The sequence below is a fragment of the Mobula hypostoma genome, chromosome 26 (genome assembly GCF_963921235.1).
Source record: "Mobula hypostoma chromosome 26, sMobHyp1.1, whole genome shotgun sequence".
In the NCBI taxonomy this organism is placed as follows: Eukaryota; Metazoa; Chordata; class Chondrichthyes; order Myliobatiformes; family Myliobatidae; genus Mobula; species Mobula hypostoma.
Genome location: NC_086122.1, coordinates 35115523 through 35128043, shown reverse-complemented (window position 1 = coordinate 35128043; position 12521 = coordinate 35115523).

Here is a 12521-nt window from a genome sequence, read left to right as displayed (position 1 = left end):
ACTGACAGCAGCCTTTAAAAAAGAGGTTCCTGATATATGGACCTGCAGTAGAAGGACCTTTAATATCTGGAGTCCATTGAATGAGAGTTCCCATATGCTGACATCTTTTAATGATAATCTAAACACAAGAGATTCTGCAGATCCTGGAAATCCAGAGCAACACACACAAAATGCCGGAGGAACTCAGCAGGTCAGGCAGTACCTAATGTAACAAAAATTCTCTTTAAAAAGTCCCTTAATCCCCTACACTCACTGCTGAACTGGGCTTTATTATTCAGAAACCCACTATCATAATTCACTTCAAACACTAGTTAAAAATATGTAAAATGTAGTTTCACAAGTATTTAGCAATGGCAAAGATACAGTTTGTCTCTAGGTTGAAAAGGCACAACAGTAAGTGAGATAGAGCACACTGCCTGGTTTGGCGAAGCAGACTGCAGGCCGGGAGAGGGATCTTGAACAATTAATATCATTTGAACAGAAATCAGATCATCTAATAATTGTCTTACTGCTATTTATGGATCTTTGTGTGCAAACTATCTACCAATTTTCCTGCATGACAACAATAACTTCACTGCACAGAATATTTCATCGGCTGTAAACCACAAAAATATTCCATAATCACAAATGACGCCCAAAGAAAATCAGATCTTCCTTTTAAAATGAAAAGAGCAAAATGAAAAAAATACAAGGAGACCAAATTCCCCACCATTCTGTCAGAATGTATTATGATCTTAGAACCAGGGCTTGGCCAGTTAACGAGGTGTCTATATGGCTGCAGGAGAACATGGCACAGTACCCTGGGACTGGGGTCAAGAGCACCCATACTGTGAGACACCAGCCAGGGAAATCTATTCAGTACTGTTTAGGAAAAATCTAAGATTTTGCTTGTAACTTTTCAGATGTTAATTCTTCGGGTTGTACATGACCGAAAACTGCAGCATTGATTTCAAAATTCCTAAACTGCACTTGCTTCGTGTAACATCCCCACAAGGAAAAATAGGCACAAAGCATCATCACTTTACTCTCATGATGCAAGTTTCATTCCAATTTACACCATTGCCTTTTGTGATTAATTAAAAAATAGGGGTGGATAAAAACCAGGACCAACCAGTTTTTTAAAAAGTTCCCTTTCCAAAAAGTTTGCATTAATTTATTGGCTTAGTACAGCACCAAGAATGACAGTTCCCTGAGAATTAATTTCAGTTCATCAAGCAACCTTGTGTGTTTGGCTTAAATAGTCTTAGAAAGGGAATACAAAATTCAAAAAAGTTCAAAATAATAATTATAATCAGAGTACATATATGTCACCATATACATCCCTGGGATTCTTTTCCTGTGGGAATATTTAGTAAATCTGTAGAACAGTAACTGTAAACAGGATCATAGACAACAAACTGTGCAAATACAAATATAAGTGAACAGCAGTAAATAAGCATGAAATAACAAGATAAAAAGTCCTTAAGGTGAAATCATCAGTTCTGGGAACACTAAAAGTAGAATGAGTGTAGCTATCCCCTTTTGTTCAAGAGCCTGATGGTTGAGGGATCGTTACTGTTCTTGAGCTCAGTGACGCAAGTCCTGAGGCTCTTGTACCTCCTACCTGTTGGCAGCAGCGAAAAAAGAACATGGTCTGGGTGGTGAGGATCTTTGATGATGGATGCTGCTTTTCTACAGCAAAATTTCATGTAGACGTGCTCAGTGGCTGGGAAAACACAGTATAGACTGACCCGAGTTTCCTCTCTCTCCCACCATTCTCTATTTCAGGGCTTGAAAATCTGGGGTGCACAGACCCTTCAGTTAATGGTAGGTGTCCATGCATAAAAACATGTTGGGAATCCATGCTCTATTTCTTTGGTTTGTCCAATGCATAACTTTTTGAATTTTTAGATCTACCCTAGAAAATTCTTCTGTTCTCTGGAATCTCATTCTCTGGCTCTCAATCCTTTACCAAGAATCCAAAGCAAAACAGATCTGATCTACATAATGCCTCTCCAACTCCAATTACGGTTATCTTATTCTACACTGATCAAAAAATTCATACAGCAGCTTTAGAGAACATTGTCACTGTGGCCTTCTTGCAGAATGAAAGTACTTACAGATCAAGATTTGCCTCTACAATGCCGGCATCAGCCTCCCTTCCATACCCCTCTCCTTGCTGGTTAAGATTAAACCCACATCCTTGCTCCGTGCTTGAACTCCACTCCAAAATCAGCCCCACAATGCTGGGCCTCCAAACCTTTAGACAGCACAGAGTCACTCTCCTCAGCAACCCAATGGGCCAGAACTACCCAATCGCACAGAGTGCAGGACGACTCCGTCTGCGTTCAGTCTAGCCATAGGCTACCAGGGTGCCAAGCCATCAATGGATTATTTTTAAGATTATCCAATGAGGAGGACATTAATGGTTTAGCCTTTGGAAGCTGCCCGATTCCCTCCTTAGCCTTCCCCTCCCACAGAAAAAAAAAATCCTGGAACAAAGAACAGATGTAAAGATAGCACATGGTCAGTGATAAATCTGATTGATGCTGTCAGTGACCTGTGTCTCACTCGCTCTGACAATGACCTTAACCCATTAAATACCAAGCACTCGGAACAAGCCGGCAATCAGGGGCTGACCTACATACAAAAACAATCAATTATCATATCTGTTAAGACTGAGGTTATTATCCCTCGATAAAGAACGTGTTTACAAAAGCACGGCATGGTGCTGCCCGGCCCGGCTCCACGCAGCCATCTGGGGGGCTAACAAGGGGCTGGTGTGTTTGTTTTTTTTCTGCTCCTTTATTCCATTGTTGTGAGCGACTGGTTGAGTCTCGATTCCCCTCCCACACAGTCATCCCCCCTCCTCTCCTGCAGCCCGAACTCTCACTGAGGTGCAGCATGCCAAGAATGTTGGCGGTCCTCCTTGCACCTTGCCAAGCAACTAGGTAATGAGACTGAGCTTGCTATTGAACGGTCATAGGCAGCACACTTCAGCCAGACCTCGTGCTCATCTCCAACCATTGGCCAAGTAACCGGGTTTCAGCTGGGTTTCATCATGCCATAACCTAAAGCCCACTTGCTGACTGACCCTTCCTCCTCTCTAGCTCAGGTGCACCTCCAATACCAAGGTGTGATCGGCTTCTTCATGCCCTCCTTGGTTTCCAAGTTCAAAGTAAATTTATTATCAAATTATGTATACTGTATGTCACCATATACTATCCTGAGATTAATATTCTTGTGGACATACACAAAAGGACAAAGAAATACAGTGGAATCAATGGAAAGCTATACACAAAGACAGACAACACCTAATCTGCAGAAGAGGACAAACTGCAAAAATGTTAAAATCATTAATAAATCAATAATATTGAGAATATGTGTTGTAGAGTACTAGAAGGTGAGTCCATGGGTAGTGGAATCAGTTCACTGCTGAGGTGAGAGAAGTTACTCACTTTGGATCTGGATCCTGATGGTTGTGCGGTAAATTCCAATTTTACACCAGCCATTACACTTCGCCACAAAGGAAAAGAGGGCGTTTGGCATCTTTACAATCAACCTGTCTACCTGAGCTGACCTATGAAAAAGTTCCCTTAAATGTTAAGCTTAAAACAGTCCATGATACTTTAACTATTCTCCTATATGTTAACCCACTGAATAAAACCCCATCTTACACCTTATTAAAAATAAATCATCATTTTAAATCCCTTCATGAGATTCCAGCATTTAACCAATTCTATGGTAGTTAAGTTTCTACATACAAGGTACACTCAGTGGCCACCTCATCAGGTACAAGCTGTACACCTGCTCAATAATGCAAATATCTAATCGGCTAATCACGTGGCAGCAACTTAATGCATCAAAGCATGCTGACATGGTCAAGGGGTTCAGTTGTTGTTCAGACCAAACATCAGAATGGGGAAGAAATTTGATCTATGTGACTTGGACTGTGGAATAATTGTTGGTAATAGACAGGACGATTTTAGTATCTCAGAAACTGCTGATTTCCAAGGATGTTACAGGGTTTACAGAGGATGTTACAAGAAGCAGACAAGCATCCAGTGAGCAGCATTTCTTTGGGCAAAAATGCCTTGTTAGTGACAGATGTCAGAGGAGAATGGCAAGAATGGTTCAAGCTGGGAGGAAGGCAACAATAACTCAAGTATCCCCACGTTACAACAGTGGTGTGCAGAAGAGAAAGGACACCCGCATGGTTTGTTGCCTCCCAGGTGCCAGGGTCGGGGATGTCTCTGACCGGGTGCACGACACCCTGGTACGAGAGGGAAAGCAACCAGAAGTCGTGATACATGTTGGGACCAACGACATAGGCAGGAAGAGGGATGAGGTCCTGAAGTTTGAGTTTCGGGAACTAGGCAGAAGGCTAAAGAACAGGACCTCAAGGGTGGCGTTCTCAGGATTGCTGCCAGTGCTACGTGACAGTGATGGTAAGAATTGGAGGAGATGGCAGTTGAATGTGTGGCTGAGGAGTTGGTGCAGGGAGCAGGGTTTTAGATTTTTAGATCATTGGGATCTCTTCTGGGGAAGGTGGGACCTGTACAGATTGGATGGGTTGCACTTGAACTCGAGGGGGAGCAATATCCTTGCAGGTAGGTTTGCTAGCATGGTTCGGGAGGGTTTAAACTAATTTGCGAGGGGGATGGCACCTAGAGCGATAGAGCAGTGAAAAAAGTGCATGGAGAAAAGCCAGATCTAACATACAGAGAGGCTTTGAGGAAAGAGAAGCAGAATAAACGGTGTAAAGATAGTAAGGTAGAAGGGCTGAAATGTGTGTACCTCAATGCAAGAAGCATCAGGAACAAAGGTGATGAACTGAGAGCTTGGATACATACATGGAATTATGATGTAGTGGCCATAACAGAGACTTGGCTGGCACCAGGGCAGGAATGGATTCTCAATATTCCTGGATTTCAGTGCTTTAAAAGGGCTAGAGAGGGTGGAAAAAGGGGAGGAGGGGTGGCATTACTGGTCAAGGATACTATTACAGCTACAGAAAGAGTGGGTAATGTAGCAGGATCCTCTTTTGAATCAATATGGGTGGAAGTCAGGAACAGGAAGGGAGCAGTTACTCTATTGGAGGTATTCTATAGGCCCCCTGGTAGCAGCAGAGATACAGAGGAGCAGACTGGGAGGCAGATTTTGGAAAGGTGCAAAAATAACAGGGTTGTTATCATGGCTGACTTTAACTTCCCTAATATTGATTGGCACCTGATTAGTTCCAAGGGTTTAGATGGGGCAGAGTTTGTTAAGTGTGTCCAGGACGGATTCCTGTCACAGTATGTGGACAGGCCGACCAGGGGGAATGCCATACTAGATCTAGTACTAGGTAATGAACCGGGTCAGGTCACAGATCTCTCAGTGGGATTGATAGGATGCAGGTGTGGGCTGAGAAGTGGCAGATGGAGTTCAACCCGGAGAAGTGTGAGGTGGTACACTTTGGAAGGACAAACTCCAAGGCAGAGTACAAAGTAAATGGCAGGATACTTGGTAGTGTGGAGGAGCAGAGGGATCTCGGGGTACATGTCCACAGATCCCTGAAAGTTGCCTCACAGGTGGATAGGGTAGTTAAGAAAGCTTATGGGGTGTTAGCTTTAATAAGTCGAGGGATAGAGTTTAAGAGTCGCGATGTAATGATGCAGCTCTATAAAACTCTGGTTAGGCCACACTTGGAGTACTGTGTCCAGTTCTGGTCACCTCACTATAGGAAGGATGTGGAAGCATTGGAAAGGGTACAGAGGAAATTTACCAGGATGCTACCTAGTTTAGAAAGTATGCACTATGGTCAGAGATTAAGGGAGCTAGGGCTTTACTCTTTGGAGAGAAGGAGGATGAGAGGAGACATGATAGAGGTGTACAAGATAATAAGAGGAATAGATAGAGTGGATAGCCAGCGCCTCTTCCCCAGGGCACCACTGCTCAATACAAGAGGACATGGCTTTAAAGTAAGGGGTGGGAAGTTCAAGGGGGATATTAGAGGAAGGTTTTTTACTCAGAGAGTGGTTGGTGCGTGGAATGCACTGCCTGAGTCAGTGGTGGAGGCAGATACACTAGTGAAGTTTAAGAGACTACTAGACAGGTATATGGAGGAATTTATGGTGAGGGCTTATATGGGAGGCTGGGTTTGAGGGTCGGCACAACATTGTGGGCCGAAGGGCCTGTAATGTGCTGTACTATTCTATGTTCTATCTTCTATGTTCTATGTAAGAGCAACTCTGAACACATAACGCATTAAAACTTGAAGTAGGTGGGCTACTGCAGCAGAAGACCACAGGCATACACTCTGGCCACTTAATTAAGTACAGGAGGTATCTAATAAAGTGGCCACTGGGTGTAAGTCTGCTAAATCCTTCAATTTGATCCTGGTCTGAAATATTGAATGTTCTGCAGATAAACCTTAAACTTTTAACTAAATTAAAGTCCACAATTCATTCTTCGACGTCCATTATTCTAGATATGAATGGTTATAATGGTTCAGTTAGCCCATGACTTTTGTTCCCAAGTCCCTCAATTACTTTTCACCTCTAACTTAATACTGGGGATAAATACGCAAACATGAGGAAATCTGCAGATGCTGGAACTTCAAGCAACACACATAAAAGTTGCTGGTGAACGCAGCAGGCCAGGCAGCATCTCTAGGAAGAGGTGCAGTCGACGTTTCAGGCCGAGACCCTTCATCAGGACTAACTGAAAGGAGCTAGTAAGAGATATGAAAGTGGGAGGGGGAGGGGAGATCAAAAATGATAGGAGAAGACAGGAGGGGTAGGGATGGAGCCAAGAGCTGGACAGGTGATTGGCAAAAGGGATGCTGGGCTAGCTCTTCTTTCAGTTGGTCCTGACGAAGGGTCTCAGCCCAAAACATCAACTGTACCTCTTCCTACAGATGCTGCCTGACCTGCTGCGTTCACCAGCAACTTTTATGTGTGTTACTGGGGATAAATAATTCTGTTACAATCTTCACAAAACCTATGAAAACTTTTAGCCTGTATCTTGCTTCTGAGGATCTGTACTGGTATTTATAAGTAGCCCAAGCCACATCATTATCTGCTATGTCCAATTCTCAGCTGGAGCCTCCATTATTCTACACATAAAGCATGCAATCCCTTTGATTAGAATCCTTTACCTCTGTTATCCCTTAACACCTGCTGTGCACAGATTTTTAGAGAGCAGAGTCTTGGATAATTTAAGAACATTCTCTGTCTTTGGATTTAATATCGGAACAGTGGTTGAGGCAGAAGAAGATGATAATATGGGATGGAAGAATATCAGAAACAGTCTCCCAAAAACCTGCTCTGTCCTTCAACAATACAATTTGACCTCAACACCATGCCTTATGACTCTCAAGGAACACGCACAAAATGCTGGAGGAACTCCGCAGGCCAGGGAGCATCGCTGGAAAAGAGGGTAGTCGACACTTCAGGCTGAAACCCTTCATCGGGACTGGAGAAAAAAACTTGCGGAGTCAGTGCAAGAAGGTGGGGGGAGAGGAGGAAGAAACACAAGGTGATAGGTGAAACCGGGAGGGAGGAGGGGGGAAGTAAAGAGCTGGGAAGTTAATTGGTGAAAGAGATACGAGGCTGGAGAAGGGGGAATCTGATAGAAAGACAGAAAGCCATGGAAGAAAGAAAAGTGGGAGGAGCATCAGAGGGAGGTGATGGGCAGGTAAGGAGATAAGGTAAGAGAGGGAAAAGGGAACAGGAAATGGTGAAGGAGAGGGGAGTCATTAATGGAAGTTTGAGAAATCAATGTTCATGCCATCAGGTTGGAGGCTACCCAGATGCAGATTTTCTCTTGCCTGCCTTATGACTCTCTTCCAGTTCACTCTCTATGTTCAATGGAACGCACAGAAAATGCTGGAGGAACTCTGCAGACCTAGCAGCATCTATGGAAAAGAGTAAACGGTTGATGTTTTGGGCTGAGACCCTTGATCTCATCCCAAAATGTCGACTGCTTACTCTTTTCCATCGATGCCATCTGGTCTGCTGAGTTCCTCAGCATTTTGTGTTTGTTGCTCTGAATTTCTTGCATCTGAAGATTTTCTCGTGTTTTCTATACTCAACAGTTCACCACTCCAGTGTGAAGAATTTCAAAGGTTCAGAACCCTCTGAGATAGGAAATTCCCTCCCTCCCATCTCCTTAATTGGGCAATCTCTCACTTTGAACCAATGCCTCATTGTTCTATACACCCCCAATAAGAGAAATATCCTCTGCATCTCTGCTATAAATCCTCTTCAAAATCTTGTCTTTCAATGAGATCATCCCTTATTCTTCTAAGCGCCAATGTATCGGCTCATCCTGCTAATACGTCCTTCAAATATCACCTTCTTCAAACCAACAATCAACCATGAAAATCATTTTTACGACACCTCCCACGGAAGTATATGGTTTCATACGTGTGGAGACCAAATCTCAATGCAATGCTTCAGGTGATGTCTCACCTGAAGTTGCAAACACAGAGCATTCATAATTTTATACTTGTTACCTATTGAAATTGGGTGGCAGGGTGGAGATATTTCTCTACCAAAGGAGGTGTAGGGTGCTTCTCCCATCCTCAAGCCTGTAGTTCACCTTTGGGCAAGGTGTACTACCTGTTTAGCCTCCCCCACACACCCCCCGATCAGAGTCACGTGAAGCCATGACTGCAGGTGGTGGATGGTCATGTGAGCAGCTGGTGCATAACACTTGTCCTGGTTGTGCGGCCACTGACACCAGGCAGACAATCTCTGAAGAGTATCGATAATGGCTGGGGTCACCCGTCTTGCAAAGACACTGCCCAGAAGAAAGCAATGGTAAACCATTGCTGTAGAAAAATTTGCCAAGATCAATCATGATCATGGAAAGACCATGATTGCGACACGGCACATGATGATGATGAAAGATCAAGATTTATTTTTATTTTATTTGGAAATAAAGCATGGATCAATGGACCAACGAGCCCACACCACCCAATTACACCCAGAAGAAGAATTCATCTGCTAACCCATACATCTTTGGAATGTGGGGGTAAAACCTTTTGCATCTCAACGCTGATCCCCTTCTACTGCTAATTGTTTTGTCTCATCTTATTTAAATAATAATTTATTTTTCCAGTTTTCCTTCCAAAGTAGCCAGCCACTTAATGTCCTACCACTTAATTATAGACCATAAGACATAGGAGCAGAATTATGTTATCTGGCCCACCAAGTCTGCTTCGTCATTCAATCATGGCTGATCCTTTTTTTTTCTCCTCCTCAATCCCAGTTCCTGGCCTTCACCCTGTAACCCCGTAATTATTCACCACACACCAAATTCTTACCATTCAACTAACTTCTCTAGATGACCCTGTGGGCTCTTTTGTGCTCTTCAAAGTTTGCTCAATGACTTGTCTTAAGCATTATCGGCAAATTCAACTACAATATTCTCGATCCGTTAATCAAAGTCACAAATATGCACTGTTATTAGTTGAGATGAAAGCACAGATTCCAGTAATACTAACTGCCAGTCCAAAAATGACCAAGCAATCCATTTTCTCTTATCTATATGTGCCAATATATTCAAAGTTCAAAGTAAATTTAATATCAAAGTGCATATATATCTCACCATATACAATCCTGAGACTCATTTTCTTCTGGGCATACCCAATAACTCCACAGAGTAACAACCATAACAGAATCAATGAAAAGCCCAACAATGTGGGCGTTCACCAGAGTGCAAAAGACAACAAACTGTGCGAATACAAAAGGAAGGAAATAATAATAATAAATCAACAAGCAATAAATATCGAGAACATGAGATGAAGAGTCCTTGAAAGTGAGTCCATAGGTTGTGAGAAAATTTCAATGCTGGGGCGAGCGAAGTTGAGTGAAATTGTCGCCTCAGGTTCAAGAGCCAGATGGTTGAGGGGTAGTAACTGTTCTTGAAGCTGGTGATGTGAGTCCTGAGGCTCCTGTACCTTCTACCTGATGGCAGCAGCAAGAAGAGAGCATGTTCTGGGTGGTGGGGGTCCCTGATGATGGATGCTGCTTTCCTGCAACTGCTCTTCATGTAGATGTGTTCAACGGAGAGGAGGGCTTTACCTGTGACGGACTGGGCTATATCCAATACTTTTTGTTGAATTTTCTGTTCAGGGGCATTGGTGTTTCCATACCAGGTCGTGATGCAGCCGGTCAATATACTCTCCACCACACATCTATCGAAGTTCATCAAAATTTTAGATCTCATGAAAAATCTCTGCAAACTTTTAAGAAAGTAGAGGCACTGCCGTGCCATCTTCATAATTGCAATTACGTGCTAGTCCCAAGACAGGTCTTCTAAAATAATAATACTGAATAACTCAAAGTTGCTGACCCTCTCCACCTCTGATCCTCAATCATCGAATAAGCTGAGTCAAAGGTCCTCTTTCCATGTAGTATTCCTCATTGACTCTGTAGCCTTGGATGCCGTTATGCTGTACAGGAGTCTTTTATGTGATACATTACTAAGTGTCTTCTGTACATCTAAATATGCTACATCTAGTGCTTCCCCCTAATTCACCCTGTTCGTTAAATTGTCCAACGTTCTCTTTCATGCAAGCAAATCTTAGACAATAACAAAGTAAAATGAGGGAAGGCTCGAAGCTGCAGGAATGTGGTTTTTGACCAGAATGATGAAAGTGTTATGGAAGAACAGAGCAGCAAATGAGGAAATGTTGCAAAAACTCAGAATAAGAAGAGAGCTGATATCATCAATCAGGACATGGCAGCTGGAATTTCAGGGACATGTACTGAAGAAAGAGAAGCTCGAACATTTTGCAATGATGGGAAAAACTGATGGAGGATAAAGTTGCAGTCGACAGCACATGATATTCATGATTTACATCAAGGAATGGACAGACAAAAGTTTTGAAGAGCTTACTAGAAGTCAGATTAAGGACAGATGGAAGACCATGATCGCCCACGTCATATGACACAGCACATAAGGATAATGAAGTTAAATTGTCAAAGAACCCGGGCAAAGTTATCCAACACAACATCTCCTTTTTGTTTAGAAACATAGAAAATAGGTGCAGGAGTAGGCCATTCGGCCCTTCGAGCCTGCACCGCCATTCAGTATGATCATGGCTGATCATGCAACTCAGAACCCTGTACCTGCCTTCTCTCCATACCCCCGATCCCTTTAGCCACAAGGGCCATATCTAACTCCCTCTTAAATATAGCCAATGAACTGGCCTCAACTGTTTCCTGTGGCAGAGAATTCCACAGATTCACCACTCTCTGTGTGAAGAAGTTTTTCCTAATCTCGGTCCTAAAAGGCTTCCCCTCTATCCTCAAACTGTGACCCCTCGTTCTGGACTTCCCCAACATCGGGAACAATCTTCCTGCATCTAGCCTGTCCAATCCCTTTAGGATTTTATATGTTTCAATAAGATCCCCCCTCAGTTTCTGCTTTATTTTATAATGATTTTCTAAAAGTCTTGCCATTACCTCTTTAATAATGGCTTCCAGCATTCTTAAAATGATAGACATTACAGAAACTAACCTGCAGTTTCCTGATGAATAAAACATTCCAGCATCTCGAGGCTGTTACCCACAGAATATGCTGGAGGAACTCAGCAGTTCAGGCAGCATGTATGGAGAGAAATAAATGGCCAACGTTTTGACTTTTTGGGCTTTTTGACTTGCTCTTTACTGTCCAGGAGGCTGGCACTTTCCAGGAGCCTGGCGTCATTTCTGGTCAGCCGAATTATATTTATCGTGTGCTTCTCCTCAGTTACTTAAAGCACAACACTGCAAGCATCTGAGTAATTGGATTTCAAAGGAATAAAAAGACAGAATCAGAATCAGTTGTGAAATTTGTGGTCTCTGCAGTAACAGTACAGTGTAATACATAATCATAGAAAATCCTGTGAACTATAGTATGAATATATATATATTTATATACACACACACACACACACACACACACACACACACACACGCACACGCACACACACACACATATATATATATATATATGTAATAGTTATATTAAATAAGTTGTGCAAAAATTAGAAATAAAAAAGTAGTGAGGTAGTGTTCATGGGTTCAAAGTCTGCTGAGGGGAAGAAGCTGTTCCTGAATCATTGAGTCTGTGCCTTCAGACTTCAGTACTTCCTTCCTGATGGTAGCAATGAGAACAATGCACGTACTGGATGATGGTGGCCTTAATGATGATGCCGCCTTTTTGAGACATCGCTCCTTGAAGGTGCCCTGGATTCTACAGAGGCTACTGCCCATGATGGAGCTAACTAAGTTTACAACTTCCTGCGGCTTATTTCAATCCAGTGCAGTAGCCACCGCATACCAGACGGTGATGCAGCCAGTCAGAATGCTCTCCTTGGTACATCTGTAGAAGTTTGCAAGTGTTTTCTGTGACAGACCACATCTCCTCAAACTCCTAGTGAAATATAGTTGCTGTCGTGTCTTCTTTGTAGCTGCGTTGATAGACACAATGGTTGGAAGACTTTACTGAGTTGGCAAAAGCAGATGGTTTGAGTTGGCAACCTGAGCATAGTGTTATTGCATTTC